We start from the raw sequence: 21,454 nt of genomic DNA on the forward strand, positions 1-21,454 counted from the left end.
TAATGTATCCCAGTAAAATAAGAGTGAAAATCTAGATGGACCTTCAGCTTAAAAAATAGTTGATTTGGCTCAAAGTCAATATAAATCCAAGAGAAATATCTATCTCTAATTAGGAGGTGACCAGTCATAGGAGGTCAAAATTTCCACTAACAGCCATTTGAAAAATGAGATACATGTGTAAAAATCATAATTTTAAAGGCATCGTGTTTCTGTGGACGTAACAACAACAAAAACATACAGAATAAGTATTCCAGAAAGAGTAAAAAGAAGTAAGGTGAGCTAATAGCAGGTATCTCCACCTTGCCCCCTTTTTCGCCTTTGAGATCGTTTGTTTGAGGTAAAGATGGAGAATGAGATCCCTAGATATTAATGGCAACTTGTAACATCTGTCCAATAATCCCCAAAATATTTAGATGGTTCCCTTTCCCCAGTACACATTTTCTGAGTAAATGGTCTGGTAGAGTCTTTTGGTGGAAGGATTGGATAAATTACTATCACACACACTTACTATTGTGATGCAGGCACCTTAGTGCCTAGAGATTGAGGATCCAACCTCTCTTTAAATTGTTCTATTTTTTTTTTATAAAAGCTGGTTCAAGTCGATGATTTGGCTTGAGCAATTACTTCTCAACCTATCAATTATTTTATTTATTTGCTATACTGCTATGATCTGAGTGTGGCACCCCAAAATTTATATGTTGAAGCTTAATCACCAGTGTGTTATTATTAAGAGGTAGGGTCTTTAGGAGGCAATTAAATCATGAGGGCAGAGCCCTTATGAATGGGATTAGTTACTTATAAAGAGGTGCAAGGGAGCTGTTTGTCTTTTCTGCCATGTCAGAACACAGCAACAAGGTACCATCTATGGAGTGGAAGTTGAGGCTTCACCAAACATCAAATATGCTGGCACCTTGATGTTGGGGTTCCCATCCTCCAGAACTGTGAGAAATGAATTTCTATTATTTATAAATTACCTAGTCTAAGGTATTTTTTTTACAGCTGCAGGAATGGACAAAGACACACACCATCATTGGGTAGCCATCTGTATTCCCAATTATGTTGCAATAACCATTCCCTTAAAATTCTTCAGGTCAAGTGTTTCTGGCCACGATTACAATGCCATTATTCATTATGGTAATGGATTTCTTCTGACAGTTGAGCTCTGCTGTGTAGACCTCTATTATTTTGTAATTCTCTATTTCTTTTGCTAGTGGTGAGCCTAATACTACATCATCCTACCATCCCTGGAATCACCTACATAGAAAGCAGCCACCACTGTAGGTCTTAGTGATGCTTATAACCCTGTCGCCAGAGCATTTCTCATCACTCTTATGAATAGACTAATTTTAATGTCCTCAAATGGAATGCAGTTATCTGGTGAGCTCTCTAATTTCACTAATCTAGCATGTCAACTTCCCTGAGTTTTCTTAATCCCTTCTACCACCATATACCATGGCTGTTCTATTTCTGCTTCACCTAATGTGGAACATTGCTTTCTCCAAGATTCCAAGAGCCATTCTCACAGTATGGTAGCACTAAATCCACAAGTCCTTGTCAAGAAATTAGTGCTATAACATGGGAAAATTATTTACTAGTGATAAACATTCACTTATTACCCTATGTTCTAAGCATTTGATCAAGCACCTTCAGACCCAGTGCTTTGTATAGTCCCTGGGCTCCCACTGTTACATGGTGGTTAGGTCTTGAAAGTCCTCCAGGATACACTTTACTTTCACTTTTCCTTTTTTATAGATGTGAAGAGATACTATGTGCTCCTGCTTGAGTAATTATGCGATATAATTATAATGGTGGACAGGAAAGGAGATAGGTTTTACCTTGAAGAAAACACATGTTGCCTTGTAAGCCAGATTTTTACATCATCTTCAAGCTCATAGGGGAGTACAAGCTATTAGGAAAATGAACCTCTTCTGTAGGCATCACATTTACAATAAATCTGAGGATTCAATATTTTTATATGCATACATGCAATTGCCCACATCTCAGGGTCTCAATCCTTCTTAATGCCTACAAACTCAGGGTCTTGGCCCTTCCTGATCAGACCTGAGTGCGTGGTGTTTGTCAGGATTGAGAATTCACATTTCTTCAGATCTCTTAAGTCATATACAGATGGTACTTGACTCACATTGGGGTTACGCACCAATAAACCCATCGTAAGTTGAAAATATAAGTTGAAATGCATTTAACACATTTAACTTATCAAACATCATGGCTTAGCCTAGACTACCTAAAATGTGCTCAGAACATTTATGTTAGCCTACAGTTGGGCAAAATCACCTAACATAAAGCCTATTTTATGAAAAAGTATTGATTTGCTCATGTAATTTATTGAATACTGTACTGAAAGTGACAAAAAGAAGATTGTAAGGGTGCTTAAAATATTGCTTTTACTGAATGCTTGTCACTTCCATACCACTGTAAAGTTGAAAACACTTAAATTGAACTATTATAAATTGGGGACTATTTGTAATTAATCCTAGGCTTGAATATCAGCTATTTTTTGCCCTCTAGCTGTAGGAAATGATAATCTCTTTATGCTATCAAGAAGCTCTTCTCATTTTCACTCTTAGACTTTAATTGGTGACTAGTCATCCTTAACATTTTATTGTCTTTCTTCAATAAATCACTTTTCTCTGGAAACTATTATCTCATCCCATGATTTTTATAATTAGAGTTTTAATCTAAAAACTCTACATTTCTTTTATCCATTAGTGCATTTTTTTTCAACTGGTATTCCATTCCAGTGTTCCACAGAATAACATTTTAGAAATTACTGCCACAAGCCAAGGATTATTATTGTTCCACCTACTACCAGTGCTTTGCTCTCATCGCCAGCCCACTACTGAGTGATCTAGCTCCAAATTCTGGCTTTGCAGTTGTTTCTTCAGCTTATTTTTATTTTTGACTTTTTAAGATTTTGTTCCTTAAGAAATGAACACAGAGATAGACTCTGATACAAGAAGTTTTGGGAGGAGTTCTTCAAGGGTCAACAAATGTGAGTGAATGATTATAAGAAATACAACACAACTGGGCACAGGAAGACAGTGAACTTCCACAGAGTTGATCAACAGCCTCAGCCAATTCCACAGGCATCTTTGTACCTGCGAAGGCTCTTCAGAGATATACCAAATGGAGGCAACCCAAGACCTTTATATTTTTACAACAAATAGTCATTAGAGGTGGGCTGCATCCAAGAAGTGCACACTACTTTAGAAGAGATGACTCTGTTCAGCAGCAGATGATTACTGGAGACAGATCCTGCGGAGAGCTGTTAGTCAACTGGGAATATGAAGGCCGTAGTCCTACAGGCAGATTCTGGGTGGGCCACCATCACATGAACGACATATGTGTTTACACATATATATTTATACTTGTATATAAAAGCCTAGAAACTTAAAAGCCTTAATGATAACCACATGTTTACTTTCAGAGAGGAAACCCAAAACTGTGGCAATCAGGAATCACAGGTACGTTTTTGCCTTATCTGTTTTATTACTTTTTTATAATGAGAATGTATTAGTATGTCCCTATTATGTTAAAAAAATCCATAAATTAAACAACTTTTTATTTGCAACATGTACATATTTTAAGAGAAATGTTCTAAATGAAGTAGGTTATAAATTAAAATTAGTAAAATAAGTGAGTAAAAATATGGAAGATTTTATATATATTGTTAAAATAAAGTATATCTTTTTTTCAGATTGAATAAACCACATAATGACAAAGAAATAACAAAAAACATAACAGCAACTATTTTCATACCAAAAATTGTCACCCAAATTTGGCACAAGTGATTTTGGAAAACTGATAATGTGTTTTTATAAAACTGCCTTCCATTAAGAGGTATTTCTCCGTTAAATAACATGGAATTATTTTCATTGAATCCATGGAGGAATGGAGGTATGACTTTTGCATCTTCATTGTCTTTTCTGTAATTGTATTTAAATAATGTTCAAGTAATGTATTGATTTTTAATTAGACATTTAGAATGCAGTAAAGGCAAAGTCAGAAGAGGGTAATAAAAATATATACTTTATTGTTATTATTATTATATTATTACCATACCATTACAGTATTGTTATTGTTATTACATTATTGTAATTTTATTACATTATTAATATTTTTATTTGGCCATCCAAAAGTACACATAATGCCACAAACAAATCGTTAGTGGTAACAAAGTGAATTTGGATTCAGCTTTTATTGTGTGGACATACTATAACAATCTGACAGAATAAGAGACAGAGTTATAAGTATGTTAATCAAGCTTCAAAAATTACTTGAAGGATTAAAAAATAAAATTATGTGAAAAATCAGTAATTTGAATGTGCAATTGAGTTCAGTACTCATCTTGCATGGTATGTTACACAGCAGAATATTCAGGTTGATGGATCAAAAGATAGTGACTTAAACATGTTATTTAAAATGCTAAGAAATCACAAGAGAAAACCCCTCTCAACATTCCCCAGAAAGGTTAAAACCGATTATTGGGGAATGGGGCTGAGGATAGTTAGGGCAAATTAGGGCGAATTATTCTTGTTTCTTATTGAAAAATCCTTCTATCTATTTAATATTATTTACACAAGGCATACATTACTTCTAATAAAACAAATAGGTGGCAAAAATTGAGCGGTATACCACAAATAATAAATTGTATCCATATAGTGAGGATTAAATTCAGTGGTGCTCTTAGAAAAAGTTCCCTCTATCTCTGAAACTTTGGGAAGCATTGCAAGATTTTGAGGCGTTCGTTACATTCATTTCATCCCTGGTTTCACTTAAAATTCCCACCCATCCTTGACCCTCTTCCTTCATTGTAAAACTTAGTTCTTTTTCAAGTTATCTTATCATATTGTATCAATTCTGTATGATGACTTAACTACTTTCTGAATCAGGGTGGTGTAAACTTACATTTTTAACTGTGTTTGCCTGGTTTTCCCCTTTGATATCATAGTACACATTTTAGCGGGTAACCTATCTGCACAATCTGATAGGTAATCTTTTCTTTCTACATTAATAGTCATTAAAGAAGATGTGAAGAATCACAATTTCTTGAGTAAATTGGAAACTACAGTCATTCTTAATATTTTTCTTTTTTTTTTAACCTTAAGTTCTAGGGTACATGTGCAGAACGTGCAGGTTTGTTACATAGGTATACACGTGCCGTGGTGGTTTGCTGCACCCATCAAAATTTCATCTACATTAGGTATTTCTCCTAATGCTATCCCTCCCCCCTAGTCCTCCACCCCCAAACAAGCCCCTGTGTGTGATGTTCCCCTCCCTGTGTCCATGTGTCCTCATTGTTCAACTCCCACTTATGAGTGAGAAGATGAGGTGTTTGGTTTTCTGTTCCTGTTAGTTTGATGAGAATGATGGTTTCCAGTTTCATCCATGTCCCTGCAAAGGACATGAACTCATCATTTTTTATGGCTGTATAGTATTCCATGGTGTATATGTGCCAAATATTCTAAACATACTAGAAATATCCATTCCTATTACCATTTAACATTTACATAATATACTTTAAGAACATTGCACTATAATTTCAGATTTTTAAAAAATAGACTATTTTGAAAGGGATTTAAGTTTTGTATATAGTTGAAACACTGCATTCAAAATGACATTTTATGGATGAAGAGGGTCAATAACTAGTACTCCACCATTAAACCACCAGAGTCTTTTCAAAAACTCAATTCTTTGTTACAGAAAGAAAGTAACTACACTTAAATATGCATGTTCAACTGAGGTTAACACACAGCTTCTTATTCTGGCTTTTGCAAGTATCCAAGACATCCTGGGTGGCAGAGAGAGGGCTGCCACACCAACGGACCTGGTAATAAGAAATTACTGAAAAGAGTATAATGACATAGTTTGAACAGATTTTTTTGGATTGTAGTTGTTCTACAATATTTTAATCATAATTTTATAAAATTTTAAAATATTTTTCTTCATATGAAAGTATACATAATCTTTTCATTTTTATGCAAGTTGTTTTACTATTATTTCTATACAAAGGCTTGGATTAATATACTTATCTGCTAAAGTAAGTAGATAACTAAGCCCTTTTGATTGCACAGAATTATAATAATACCAATATTGTTTCTTTAATATTGTTTTACCAATCACATATATCTACTTGTCTGAAGAAAGGCTGCTGAACCATTTTAGACAATGGTTACACTAAACCTGATTCTCCTTCAATAATTGTGCTTTAATCATAGTTTTCTATTTTGAGGATAACTGTGTTTAAATATTCAGAGAACAGATTATTAAATTTTTTTGCTGAATGACGCATACAGAAACACTAATTAGAACAAGAAAGACAGAGTTGCAATTTTCCAAAATAGTAACTGTGCCAGGTGAACTCAAGACATGTTTCTGCTAACTGAAAACTTTTATATAGAAACTGGCAAATAATACATGTAATAATGATTAATGGTTTTCTTCTGAATATTTAAAAATGAATTGCTTACTACAAGTCAGGACTGCTGGTTCTCATTCTAAGTTCTGCCACTCATGATTTTACTGAAATATTTCAGTATTTTCACTTACTTTTATCTTAATTCTTTTCTCAAAGTATAACCTGGGACTTATAATTGAAAATATACAAATAAATAAACTGGGTAAAGTAACAAAATGAAAAATATACCCTCTATTAAGATGTTCTGACGGAAACATTGTTTGTGGAAGATCCATATTTAATATTAATTTGATCCAATAACACCAACCACTGTAAATAGCATGTCATAGCATCAAGGAATTTAAACTAAATAGGAAACAATCTTAGGTCATGCTTTCTTTAGTTATTTTCCCCTTTTAAGAGAATAACTAATTAAAATATGTCATGAGTTCCAAAATTTCAATTCTGAATTCTTAAGAACAGAAACATAGAGAACTATAGCTGCTTACTAAAGTATACAGAGGAAAAAATCCACATTTTAAAACTCTGAAACAGAAAATTAAGATACTAATACTTTTCTGATTATTTCAAATGATATATTTTACTTAAAATCTAATCTATTCTCTTTTACAACAGCAATTGCTATCATGTCAATTCAAATGACAGCATACCCCTCACTGGAGCTCAATAGATTTCTGTTAACAATTAAGGAACACTCTTGCCATCCTGTCTTCTCAGTTTGCTCAGTTGCATTTTTTGAGCCTTCACTAATGTACAGTGCCACTATGCCTGGTTATTGTGTCTGTGCTCATGACATTTCCAAGCAAAGACTTTCAAAGATCATTTCTCCCAACACAAACATCTTTAGAAAGATGGGAGGTTTACTTAAGATCACACTGCCCCTTGTTCAATCTTTGCTAATGCTGCAGCATTTGGAAGTCTTCCTGAAAATAAATTGTCTGATGTTTTTCTATAGTATGCAGAAAGTACCGTACCTGAAAGATTGTACTAGTCAACTCAGCACATAAAATTCCTTTTCTGGCACCAAACTAAGCTCCAAGGAAATAAAATGATCTGCCCTCTTTACAGTGCTTTGAACATATCGATGTTCATTAACTATTTGGAGCTAGAGGAATTTTTATTTCCTATCCATATTGCAGTAGTAATGCCCCTGCCATTGAATATTGGTTTCATCCAATTTTTCACTGTAATTCTCAAGGCCATTAAAAATACCACCTACCAAGTCACAATGTAGCTGTAGATTTGTAATAAATTCCGTATCTCCACTTCATTTGTCAGATGCTGAACTATTCTGGCACGAACGGATTCTTTGTGGCATCTTATAGCAATTAAATTTGTAGTAGTTTTTTTGAAGGGTTGAAAGATCTAATTTTTCATTCATCTAATTGTTCTAGTTTCAGAGTTGTTCAACATCAAATAGTACACAAATAATTTGAGGCAATAAAAGAACAGTAAGTAGCTTAGCAACTATGTAGCTGAAAAAAAGCAGTTATAACTATTTATAGTCAATCCTAAATTTAAATTAAATTTGCAAAAACGCAAATGACAAGGATATTCTGAGTTTAATTTAACCTTACTAACAGCTTAGGTTTTCACATATCATTTACATGAAGAAAAACAAGGACCAGTGAAAAGAAAGCTGGGTATCTGAATCACAAAAATGAAACACAATATCTTTTTATGTCAAAACGAATAGTCCTCTTTTAAATTATGATGTTTTTTTCTGTTTAGTTTTTGTTATTACCTACCCTGTCCCTTTCTTTTTTATTTAGCATTACACTATATTTCTGGGATTTTTGTATCCTCATAGCCAGGAACACTACTTATCCAAACCAATAGCCTCATGATTTTCTCATCCTTTGGGGACAGTGAGAATATAAAACACTCACATGAATCTATACTAAATATACTTCCATAGCATGGACATACTCATTTCCTTAGAATGGACAAACAGTCTTCAAAGGAGCATATAGTAATTTATAGGAAAAGATATTTGAGAGGTCACAGGAAGTCCTTTTTCTCACTAGTTTTCTGTTCTTTCACTCCTAATATCAATGTTGGCAGAAATTTTAAAAATTATTTTTTTAAGACAGAGTGTTCTGGGTTTAATAAAAATATGCATAGAAGCCATATGAAAATACTTTTGGTCAAGACTGCCATATGCAAGTGACATTAGTTTAGAATTTTTCCTAACTCCCTGGCAGGTACCCAAAATCAGATTAATTTAATAATTAAAAGCTTGAGAGTTTTGTTGATAAGAGTTTGGTTTATATTGTTCGGGTAGGGTGTGTCCAGATGGAAAGGAAAAAAATAAGTAAGTTATTGTCATTGAACAGGTAGGAAAGCTGGTAAGAGGAGAGCATATTACAGTGCCCCCCATAACTGCTGACTTCGATGTTTTGCCAAGTCAACATTTCAAGTCAACATGTTTCTCTATGTATTCATTTAGCAAAGTTAGGGGTACCCCTATTATGTGTTGCTGTATACAACTCTAAACAAAAAAATTTACATTTTATTATAGAAGCACTTAAGAATATACAAAGTAGAATATTAAACATATACAAAGTAGAACTCTCACGTGCACATCACTTAATTTAAGCATTGTCAATTCTTGCCCATCTTCTTTCCTCTGTATCCAAACTTGCTTCCCACACTCAACACCCCTATCTTATTTTGAATCATATCACAGCCATCAGGCTTTTTCATCTAAAATTATTTAAATCTATACCTTCAAATGCAATAAATCGTACATACATATATACTAACTAGAAAACCATTATTACATTTAAATACCAATTATCCAAAGTTTTCTAGATTGCCTTATGTTTTGAGAATTCCTTTATTTGAATTTCTATCCAAATGAAGTCTCTACATTTAGATCAGTTGCTATGTCTATTAAGTCTTTTAATATGTAAGTTACCAGCATCCCTTTATTTTTTTCTTTCTTGCACTTAATTTTTTGAAAAACATTATGCTGTTTGTCCTGTAGTATTCCCCAGAGTCTAGATAACGCTGATTTTCTCCTCATGGCATTGTTTAACATCCTCTTCTCTCCTCTGCATTTCCTGAAGTTGGTTTTTAGAGATGGGAATAGGGATAGTCAAACTATAGCCTGTGGCCACATCCAGCCTAAAGCTGTCATGGGATCCTTGGGGTGTTGCTTCACTACCTGGAAACATCTTTAGCCAGCGGCATCTTCTGTGTGAGTATTGCTTGCACCTTCTGGGTTCGTCTGTCCACTTGGCCTAGCAGGTCATGCTCAGTTACCATTATCAGCCCAGATCCCACACCTGCCAAGGGCAAGCCAGGCACGAAGCAGCGAGGGTTGTGTGAGCAAGTGAGCACAGGGTCCAGCCAGTGTGTACAATCAGGCACGCCAGCTGCTGCTTTGGGGGCAGGCAGCTCCAGGCGCCAGCCCAGGTGCCAGGACTGTGTGAGGGTGAGGCTGGACCAGGTGTACTGCATGCGTCTTCTGCTATGGGCACCCGGGTCTTGACAAGGGGAACATGGTGGTGCCCGGAAGCTTGAAGACACCAGGCACTGCAGAGTCCCAAAAGGGTGTCACAGCCCTGGCTTGGGGATCCCCTGTGTCTGGGCTCCCAGAAGGGCTGTAGCTCTTCTGTCCTTTTTGTTGCCTGTAACATGGAGAGCAGGGGGCTGTGTTTCAGCCCTATTTGTGTTACAGCAGGTCGTTCCTACAAGTGTCCAGCTTTCAGCAGAGAGGAGACCCGCAGTGGATAGCTCTTTTTCACAGGCAGGTTGAGCTCCTTTTCAAAGGTAGGTCGTCCTGACATCAGTAAAGTCTGGCTGAGTCTGGTTTTTTTTTATGGGCTCAGAAGGGAGGAAGTGCGTGCTGATTGCTTCGTGGGTGGCCTTGGTTGGCCCCCCAAAAGCACCATCTAATTGGCCAAACAGTCATCGATGAAGTCCTCACTCGAGGCCCTGGACTTCAACCAGAACTGGCAGCCCGACCCTTAGTCTTCAGGCTGTTTCTGACCTGAAGGTGCGGTTTCATCGGACACCCACCCCTTTCCACCCAGGAACCTGCCTCCCGCCATCAACATGTTGAATATGGCACCCAGGCTGTTCGTGCCTCAGCACCTCAGCCCCATCCCGGCCTCCCTCCTGCGCTCCTTAGTGCCCAAGTCTGGAGGGGGCCGAGGCAGCAAGGGGCTGGGGTGTCAGCATCACCATGAAGGTATACACCTGGCTGGGTTGTAACAGCACCAGGGCTCAGCCAAAACATTCCTCCCCTCTAGAGCAGGCACTGGGCATGGGGAGAGGCCAGGGAGTGGGAGCAGGCACTTCGGATCTTGTGGAGGAAGGAGGATTCCAGGCCCCTGAGAGTGCAGGGATGCTCAGGTCCAGAGCCATGGCTGGGCTGCTTCGGCTGTGCCCAGAAGTGCAGGACTCCCCACCCTAACTCAGTAGGGGGTGGGGCTCTGGCCTGTTTCCAGCCCCAGCTAGCTCCATAGAGTGTGCAGTCCCTGCCGTGCCTCCCCTGCTGCAGCTGGCCTCTTCTCAGTGACTGCTCCAGATGGGCCATCGCTGCCATCAAAGCTTATTTTGTTTAGTACAATTTTTTTAGAACCCAGTCAAAATTATTCATTTATGTATTTTTTATGGTTATGTTTACCTAAAAAGGTAGAATTGAGTAGTTGTGGTAGACATCATGCAGTCTATAAAACCTAAAATATTTATTCTCTGGCTCTTACAGAAAATGTTTATTGACGCTGAATATCAAGGATTGATTTTCATTTGATTGTTTTTGTTCTGTGTACTTCATATTTTTGCGTTGTGTACTTTCTAGCAAATAAGTAATGTCCAGTTGTCTTTTTGTGAGGTTAAAAATCATTTGATGCTCATTTCCTGAATCCATTGATTTTATCAAGGAGTTGAAAATGCTAACAAACTAGTTATTTTAGTACCATTGAGGTAAGAGATCAGCAGGACCTGTTTTCATGACCCTGCTAGCAAAACAGGAGCAAAAAACTGACCAAAACCAGGTACGACTAGGAATTATAATACATTTGCTTCGTATAAGACACTCCAGCACAATGACAGTTCACAATTGCCACAGCAACACCTGAATATTACCTGATACGGTTCCAGGAGTTCCCCACCCCTTTTCTGGAAAATTAGTGAATAACCTCCTCCTTATTTAGCATATAATAAGGAGGAGGTATAAATATAGCTAGCCGCAATCCTCAAGTGCTACTCCACTTGTGGGGTAGCCCTGCTGAGTCAATGGAGTAGCAATTTTGCTGTACACTGTTGCTCTGATAACTTGCTTTCTTTCACCATTGGCTTGCTCTTGAATTCTTTCCTGAACAAAACCAAGAACTCTTCCAGGCTACTTGGAGGTTTCCCTGCATCACCATGACCTAAAACGATTTCTTAAGATCCTACTTTTACATGGGACCTGGAAATATTGTACTAGAATATCTCATTGCATTATTTTATAGGGAGAGCATTTGTAAAACTTTTGAGAAAAGAGTGGACAAATAAAAAAAATTGAATTGGGATTAAAACCTGGATTTAGAAACATACATTTTTAATATTACTGACTATCAACTTCTGAATATGTAGAACAGAAATATCAGAAACTACTTGATATAACTATGGTAAATATTAGAAATTATGTAATATATAATTACGTATTTTATACATAATTTCAGATACATAATGAATAATCAATGTTAACCATTGGCTGTACCGTATTTCATGAAAATGCACTTTTTCCCATGTCAACATCTCTGAAATTGGACTATATTATGAAATTGGACTGTATTATAAAATTGATAAATCTTAGGTTTAATGAAATATGGAAGTAGCAGTGTTAATATGATAGCTATGTGTTGTGTAAGTGTGTTGATTCTGTGCCATTAATGTTGCTACCAAAAGCTCGAATAACATTATTTTCACAGAATTTTCTTAAGTCCCCAAATTCTGTTGTTCATTTATATTGACCAAACTTTCATGGAAGCTCTTTATTCTGGTGTTTTAGGTATTTGTACCAAGTGCACTGCTCAGATTAACAAAGATGAATTTTGAAACTCTAATGCTATCACCAGGCATCTAAGTGTGTTGTGTTCATGTATTTCCCTGACCCCCAACCCATGTGATTTGTTCTGTAAGAGAGCTAGAGTTAGAGGTAAACCAGTTTGACATAGTCAGGCAGGGGATGCTTAAAGAATCAGTTATAGTTTTAATTCTTCTAGGTCATTCCTGAAATTCAAATATGAGGGTACAAGAAGATCTCTATTTGCTGTCCACACCCTCCTGTCTCCAGACACAGTTTCTCCCTGGGCGTATGATCCACTAGTCTAATCAACCTGAAACAAAATTGTAAAATATCACTATTAGTAGTAATAACAAAACATACTTAATAAGCTTACAATTTTCCAAGTACTATTAAAAGTACTTTACATATGTTACCACATTTAATCCTTACAAAAATTAGACATGGCAAATGCTATTATTATCTTCATTTCCTGGATGAGAAAGATTAAGTAATATGCTGAAAATTTCACAGATATAAATAGTAGGGTCAAAAATATTATGTATATAAAGTATCTCCTCATTGTTGGGATAATAGATGTGAGAATTCTTTTCATTGTTGTTTGTTTTGTTTTGTTTTGTTTTGTTTTGGATAAAGCAGAGGTTTTGCTGTAAGCCACACGGCTGTCTGGGAATAGGAGTAGCTGTTAGTATCTATATTCCCCAGGCCTTCAAGAGAGCAGGGATACCAGATTTTCAACCTGTAAACTTAGTGAGACAACCGAACTGAAAAGAAAACCAAATTAACCTTAGCTGCGTCCTTGTGGATTGGTGCCAGTTCTCCTCTCATTATAAGTACTTAGGAAGATTGTGCTGCCTCAGTTTCCTCAACTTTAATCATGGTCATATGATTTACTTTGGCCAGTAAAAACTGAGCAAAAATGGTATGTGTTGCTTCCAGTTAAAGCATTCCTGAAACAGAATAAATCCCCCATGTATTCTTATTCTTGCCACAACATCTTGCGTGAATTTTCCAGGCTCATGAATGAATGCAACATGAAGCAGAGACTACTGACGATCTGCAGTGGACATATATAGTGAGTAAAGCAAATCTTTAATCTTTGACGTCAATGTGGCTTGAGAGTTGTTACCGTAGAATAACCTAGCTTATTCATACGTTATAGTCAGAGTTGGTTTCTGTCAACACTCACAGAACCTAGATAAGCCTTTGTAATTTGGTCTAGCTCAATTAGCTATATATGATGCCCAACACTGAAGACTGCACTGTAAAGTTTGTCCTTCAATGTTCATTTAATTAAGCTTATAAAAAATATGTCAGCTGAAGACATTTTCTAAAAATCAAAAAAAAATAAGGCATACAATTGACATTACACATAATTCCTCCAAGTCTTAATATATTAATGTATTTATTTTTATTTTATATCCCGAGTATATGAGTAAATATGAGCATATATAAAACAACCAATTACACAGAATTTGTTTTTAAAAATCTTTCTCTATCTCATCTTTTATTTACTATGCAACAGAAACAGCCACTTTCACATATTTTAGAAATTATTTTAGAAATGATTTAAATCTTTAAATAAGCTGGTATTTCTGTGTAACTTACTATGTATCTTTCCTCAGTGAGGAATAAATATTTAATTTGTTTCTGTTTTTCTGTAACTACAATACACACTCAGCACTTTCCGCCCACAACCCCATTCTCTAATTATGGTTTACCATAATTTGAGTTAGATCAAAATTTGTATTTCTTTCATGATTACTATATACATACTGTTGAGAGCTAAGTAATATGCTTTAATTTTTTGAATCCTCACACATCTATAAAAATGTCTATATTATACTGACAGTTGAGTGACATTTTGACTGATTATGGATTTATGATGAATTTCTATTTTCTTCAGAATTTTTAAGGCATTTCCATTTTATTTTAGCTTCTAGTGTTTTTCACAAAAAGCCCGAAGCATACTAATGACCGAATCTCAGCACGTAGGCATTTTTTCTCATATGTAATATTGTAGGATCTTTTTATTTTCCAATATTCTGGAATATTATAATGATGTGCCTCAGTGTTGCTCTAATTTTTCCCTTGCTTTGGGCACATAATGGATTCTTGAAATATGAAAAAGCATGTCCTTAATTTATATAAAAATTTTCAAAATTTTTCTTTAATACTTTAATCTTTTTAACTTTTTATGCGATTTATTTCATACGTTCCTATTACTTGGATGTTTGAATTAATGGGATATGTCTTTTATTGTCTTACACATCTCTATTCTTCCCTCCATGTTTGTCTTTTTGTTGTTTGTTTTCTCTTCTTTCTGTGAAATTTTCTCAGCTTTATCTTTCAAACATACTATTAAGCTTTACATTTCTAATTGTGAAACAACGTTCATTTGTTCTATGATACATACTTATATACGTATGTATATGCATGCACGTGTGTATATATCTATATAATCATTATTCTGTTTGTTTCGTGAATGAAATACCTTGCTTTATTTCTCTTAAGGATTTGTTTTATAGTTTTGTCACTGTGGCTCTGAGAATTGCTTAGTAATGGTGAACTGTACTCAGCATTGCCAATCAACTGGTCAGTCAGTCATCATCTTTTATATAGCAACGGAAGATAAGACATCTAAAGAAAAACTGTTCGCGAACAATTAAAAAAGAAAAAAATATGTTTGACAGAGCGAAGGTAATCAAAAAGGACTTAGAAAAAATTAACAGAGGCAAAATAAGACTATTTTTATCCTCTTCAGAGAATCATTCTCAGTATTATTTTTCAAAGACAGCAATTATGTGCTTTTCCAAACAATTATAGAGCACGAGGTCATGGAACATATTCACTACAAACTACTAATTAATTCCCTTTATTTTAGGCTCAATTATTTTCTTCTTCTCCATTTCCAGTGGCACCTTATGTTGCTACATCCTGAGCATTTTGGAAAAATTTTGACATGCAAACTTGATCATTTATCAGCTTTATTTACTGCTGGCCAGGTTCGATTGGAGTGGGTTTTCTAAAAAGTGTTATGACAAGTTCAATTAATTTCCAGCATCAATAGTTTGTTTATGATGGATCACTTACCATTCTACTTCTTCCTGTGTGTTTATTCCAAAATAAATAAATTAATTAAGAAGCTTTACAGTCACTGTAGTGAGTTTTCAGGATACAGCAACGTAAATATATTAATTCAAATTATCTTCATTGGGTGGTATCCTTTTTTCCCCCTTTACATTATATTGTATGAATTTTTCTAAAACTTTAATTCTCTATTTATTATTTATTTATTTGTTTGTTTGTTTTGACACTGGGTGTTTCTCTGTTGCCCAGGCTGGAGTGCAGTGATGTGATCATGGCTCACCGTAGCCTGGACCTCCTGGGCTCAAGCTGTCCTCCCACCTCAGCCTCCCAAGCAGCTGGGACTACAGATATGTACCACCATGACCAATTAATGTATTAATTTTTTTATAGAGATGGTGTGTTCCTGTGTTGCCCAGACTGATCTTGAACTCCTGGGTTCAAGCATTCCTCCTGCCTCAGACTCCCAAAGTGCTGGGATTATAGGCATGAGCCACTGCACCTAGCCCAAAACTTTAATTCTTTTACAAATACTTGATATTAAGGTTATCCTGAAAGTATGCCATTATGAAATAACTTACAATTAATTTCACAATTTTCTTTTGTGAAATAACCAGATTGTTTCTCACATTTATGTATGTGCATATACATGTATATATGAGTACATTTAATCAAGAAAGTGAAAGGTTTGCAAATAAATGTAAAGACATCTTTGTTCATGGATAGGAACACTTGATATTGTCCTACCCAAAGCAATATACAGATTCAATACAATCCGTATTAAAATTCCAAGGATTTTTTTCTTTCAAATGGACAGGTCAATTCTCAAATTTATATGGAATTTTAAAAGATTCAAATAGGCCAGGCGCGGTGGCCCACGCCTGTAACCCCAGCACTTTCGGAGGCCGAGGCGGGCAGATCACAAGGTCAGGAGATCGAGACCATCCTGGCTAACATGATGAAACCCCATTACTACTAAAAATACAAAAACAAAATTAGCCGGGGGTGGTGGGCACCTGTAGTCCCAGCTGCTCAGGAGGCTGAGGCAGGAGAATGGTGTGAACCCAGAGGCAGAGCTTGCAGTGAGCCAAGGTCGCACCACTGCACTCTAGCCTGGGTGACAGAGTGAGACTCTGTCTCAAAAAAAAAAAAATACCTCAAAGTTTCTGTAAATTAGGAGTCTGAGTATGGCTTAGCTGAGTCCTCTCTTCAGAATCTCACAAGACCGCATGCTCATCTGGAGTCTTAACTCGGGAGTAATTTACTTCCAAGATTCTTCAGGTTGCTAGAAAAATTCACTCCCTTGCAGTTGTAGAACTCAGAGCCCCATCATCTTGCTGATTGTCAGCTGGGGATTGCCTTCAGCTCTGAGAGGCCACAGCTGCTAGCCATGTAGACCTGTTAACATGACTATTTAGTTCTTCAAGGCCAGTTAGAGACAAGGTCTCTATAGTATGTCTATATCAAGATAGAGTCTTGATATATTTAAAAAAAGAGATTCAAATAGCAAAAATATTTTTTAAAAATAAGATCAAAATTGGAAGACACATTTCCCAATTTCAAAACTTACTACAAAGCTAGATCAATTAAAACTGTTGCACTGGCATAAGAATAGACATATATACTATCAGAATATAATTGAGAGTCTAAAAACAAACTCATATATTTATGACCAGTGGATTTTGGCAAACCATTCAATAGAGAATAAAAGTTTCTTCGACAAATGATGCTAGAACAGCTGGACTTTCACATGCAAAATAATTACGCTGGACTCTTACCTTATATCATGTAAAAAATGACTCAAAACGGATGATCAACCTATATATAAGAGTTAAAATTGTGAAACTCTAAGAAGACAACACAGGATTAAATGTTCATCAACTTGTGTTTGGCAATGGATACTTAGATATATAACCAAAAGTAGCATCACAAGATGCTACAAAAGGAAAATATCACAGCAACAAAAGAAAAAATATACTAATTTTACTTCATCAAAACAAAAACTCATATGCATCAAAGAAGTGAAAAGACAACTACACAATGGTCGAAAATATTTGCAGATTATATATCTAATAAATGTTTTATATCCAGAATATAAAGTGCTTCTATAACTCAACAACAAAAAAGAAACAGCTTATTTCAAAAATAGGCAAATACTTGAATACAAATTTCACCAAAGAATAACCAATAAACACATGTAAAGATGCTCAACATCGCTAATCATTAGGAAAGTGCAAATCGAAACCACAGTGAAATACCACTTCATACTTACTAGTAAGGTTATAAAAACAAAAGGAAAATAAGAAGTGTTGGCCAGGATGTGGAAATTGGAACACATATATTGCTGATGGGAATGTAAAATATTTCATGTTACAGATGTGGGAAACAGTTTGGTGTTATTCAAAAAGCCAAACATAAAATTGCTATGTATCCCACAAATTCTATTCCTAGGTATACACCCCAAGAATTGAAAACAGGAACTCAGTGAGATTTCTGTAGGCCAGTATTTGTTGCAGCATTATTCACAATACCAAAAGTAAAAATAATCAAAGTGTCTATCAAAAAAGGAATGGATTAAAAAATGTAGTATATACATACAGTGGAATATCATTCAGTCATAAAAAGGAATGAAGCTATGAAACATGCTACAACATGAGTGAACTCTGAAAATATTATGCTTAGTGAAATAAGACAGACACAAAAGAATAAATATTATATGATTCTACTTACATAAAATATCTAGAATAGGCAAATTCATAGGGACAGAAAGTAGATTAGAGGTAATCAAGGGCTGAGAGTAGTGGTTAACTGTGAGTTATTGCTTGATTGCAACAGAGTTTCTAATTCCAGTGACGAAAACTTTTGGAAATTGATAGTGGTGATGGTTAGCACAATTATTTAAACATTAAAATAATTAATGCTACTCAATTTTCTATTTATAACTGATTAAATAAAAGATTATATGTGTGTATAGATATTATTTCTATCATAGTAATTTTTTGTCCAAATAATTATTTCTTCAGAAGAAGTTTATAGAATCAGATTTTGTCATGAAATACATTTTTTGCGTGTACTTATGTGGTATTTTCTACAAGGTATAATAGCAGAGAGTAAAAGAGCTTGTTGTATAAATTTGTAAGCTCAGGAGTTAGACTGCTCCTGTCAAGTAAAATCTTGGAACTATTCCTTACTACGTGGAAATTCTTGTTAGAATCTTAGAACTATCCCTTACTATGTGGAAATTCTTAGGCAGGCAAGTTATTTATGTTTTTTTTCAATTATCTGTAAAATAAAAACATAAAATTTTTCTTATAAGAATTTTTGTGGATGTAATGGCAAAACATATGCATAACACTTAGGAAAGTACACAGTAAACTCAGGTATGTTAGTGATTAATACATTTCCATCATTTACACTAGAGAATGTCCTTAAAATGGTTAAAATATTTAGAATAACAAACCTACATTGGCTTTCAAATGAAAAAATTTATATTAATATGCATATACAAAGCTAGTTAATAAAATTAAAAACAAATTTAACTCTCTGAAGAATTTCTGCCCCACTAAATTTTTAACTAATAATGTAAAATCACACTGGGGCAAAAGAGCTATCTCCTCCCATTTGGAATTATCTCAATAATCTCATAAACCTTTAATTAATTTTACAAGTAGAAACACTTTTCCAACTATATGAAGAATATGGAGCAAAACAAAATAAGATGTAAAACATAATCAATGAATTTATAGTGTCCTTTGAGAAATACCTAGCAAATTTTATGAAGACCTCTATATTTTGAAATAAATACCTATTAATAAGGATTACATCTTCAAGATAGCAGAAGTTTGGAAAACCAATATTAGCAGGCTCTTTTTCATGCAGATTCATGTAGTTTCTAGCAAGCTACCTCATCTGAACAAATGGTAGATGCTGTCTATGATAGCTGAGCAATTTAACAACCTGCTGTATCTTACATGCACAAATCCTAATACAAGGAGAATGTAATCTTGCCAAGCACAGAGATTCATTGTTAATTACATTTTCCTTCTATAACTTATAATATTTAACAGGTTCTTACATAATTTAAGGTTTATTCACAAGCTATTATGTCAACTTATTTTTCATATTTTTCTTATCCGTTTAATACAAACTCAAAAATATTATAAAAAGTGAGTCGTTTCAGATTTTTAAAAAGTTAATATTTTTCATGGAAAAATCAGTATTTGCTGGGTAATGTGTAATGTGGATAACATATTTTGGTTATTTTTGCAGCTTCTAAAAAAGATAGGTTCAATGTGACTATGACCATAAAATTAGTTGTAATTTTGATGTATTGAGAATGAAAATGTTAATACAATCAAGTGGTATAGCTGTTTAGTGTTTACCAATCATTTTACACATTTGCAAATTAAAATCACACTATCAGCAGCACAAAAATGACATTTTATGAGACTTCCTGAAGAACCTGTGGGAAATGACCACTATGTAAAACATAGTTTGTTCTTATTTAAAAAGAACTTTAAAAAAAAACTATTTTAAAGTTCACTTAAAACTTTCACAGCAATTTTATAGTAGAATAATTTTTTTAAAATGTGATTATGATTTTATCTTGAAAATGCATCTAACATATTAAAAATATTTACATATTACATGTACATATTTACATATTACAGTGTTTACATATTTACATTTTATATAACGTTGACCATATTTACATTTTAATATAACATTGACCTTATTTTCAATAGAATTAAATCATTATTTTAAATATGCGTTAATTCTCTGACAACTTTAAGCGTCCATTAAACTAACTTAAGTTTGTGTTTTTGTATGCATTTGTATTTTTTGCTAAAACTTGATAATTGCAAATAACATTGTGATTTTTTAAAAGAACAATCAGAAAAAAGGGTCATTTTTGCCAAAATATTGTAGGGCTTCATTAATTTTCCCAAGAACCTTTTCCAATTCTTTGATATCCAAATCATTCTCTTTTGAAGCACATAATGTATCAACATCTTTGCCAATATGTTTCTTTAATTTTTAACCAGTTTATGATGCTCTCAATTGTAAAAGGCTTTTAGTGATAAACTCTAGTAATTCTACTTAACTTTATTGGCTTCATGAAATCATGTAGTTATTGCAAGATTGCAATTTGTCTTTGCATATATTTCATGGTTTTGTTAGATGTATAGAACATCCTAAAACCAAAAGGAAAATAACTGAAAAAGATGTTTCTCAGTTTACGGGGATGGATACTGTTGGTCATAAAAGAAAATTTGAGGTAGTGATCAGTTAAATCAGTGGTATTAATAAATAATATCTTGTTTTGATGACTTGTTTTCTAGAAAAATTATAAATAATAACTACTTGGATACAAGGAAAAATTCCTATACATCTAGAGATTGGAGATTTGAGTAGAACTTTCGCATAAAGACTTGATTTATTATATAATTTGTTTGCTCTTCCAAATATAATAAAATTGTAAATTAGATTTAAAACATTTTCACATATGTTTTATAACGACTAGTGAATAAGGTGCCTTTGATTATCATGGACATTTTGAAGACATCTTCAGTCATATAGTTAAAATACTAATTTAAAACAGGATTTAGCTATAATATTTCTGGAAAGTGGTCAACTCTCATGTATTTCAACACCCAATTATCAAAAGCTATTTATTATTTCACCAAGTTATTACCATCATTTTATTTTTTAGTGTCTTATGTTTCATAGCTGTTTCCTTAAACACATTCCCTTGCTGATTCTAGTTAAGAATTCTGCACTTAGGCAGACCAAGATAAGTTTCCATTTCAATGAACTTTTATATATATGCAGTTCACAGTTTGATATACCTTAGTGTTCTCTCTTCCAGGCTAACATTTTCTAGTTTTTTGTCTCATTTCTTATGA

Source organism: Nomascus leucogenys, chromosome 5 (assembly GCF_006542625.1).
Source record: "Nomascus leucogenys isolate Asia chromosome 5, Asia_NLE_v1, whole genome shotgun sequence".
Classification (NCBI taxonomy): domain Eukaryota; kingdom Metazoa; phylum Chordata; class Mammalia; order Primates; family Hylobatidae; genus Nomascus; species Nomascus leucogenys.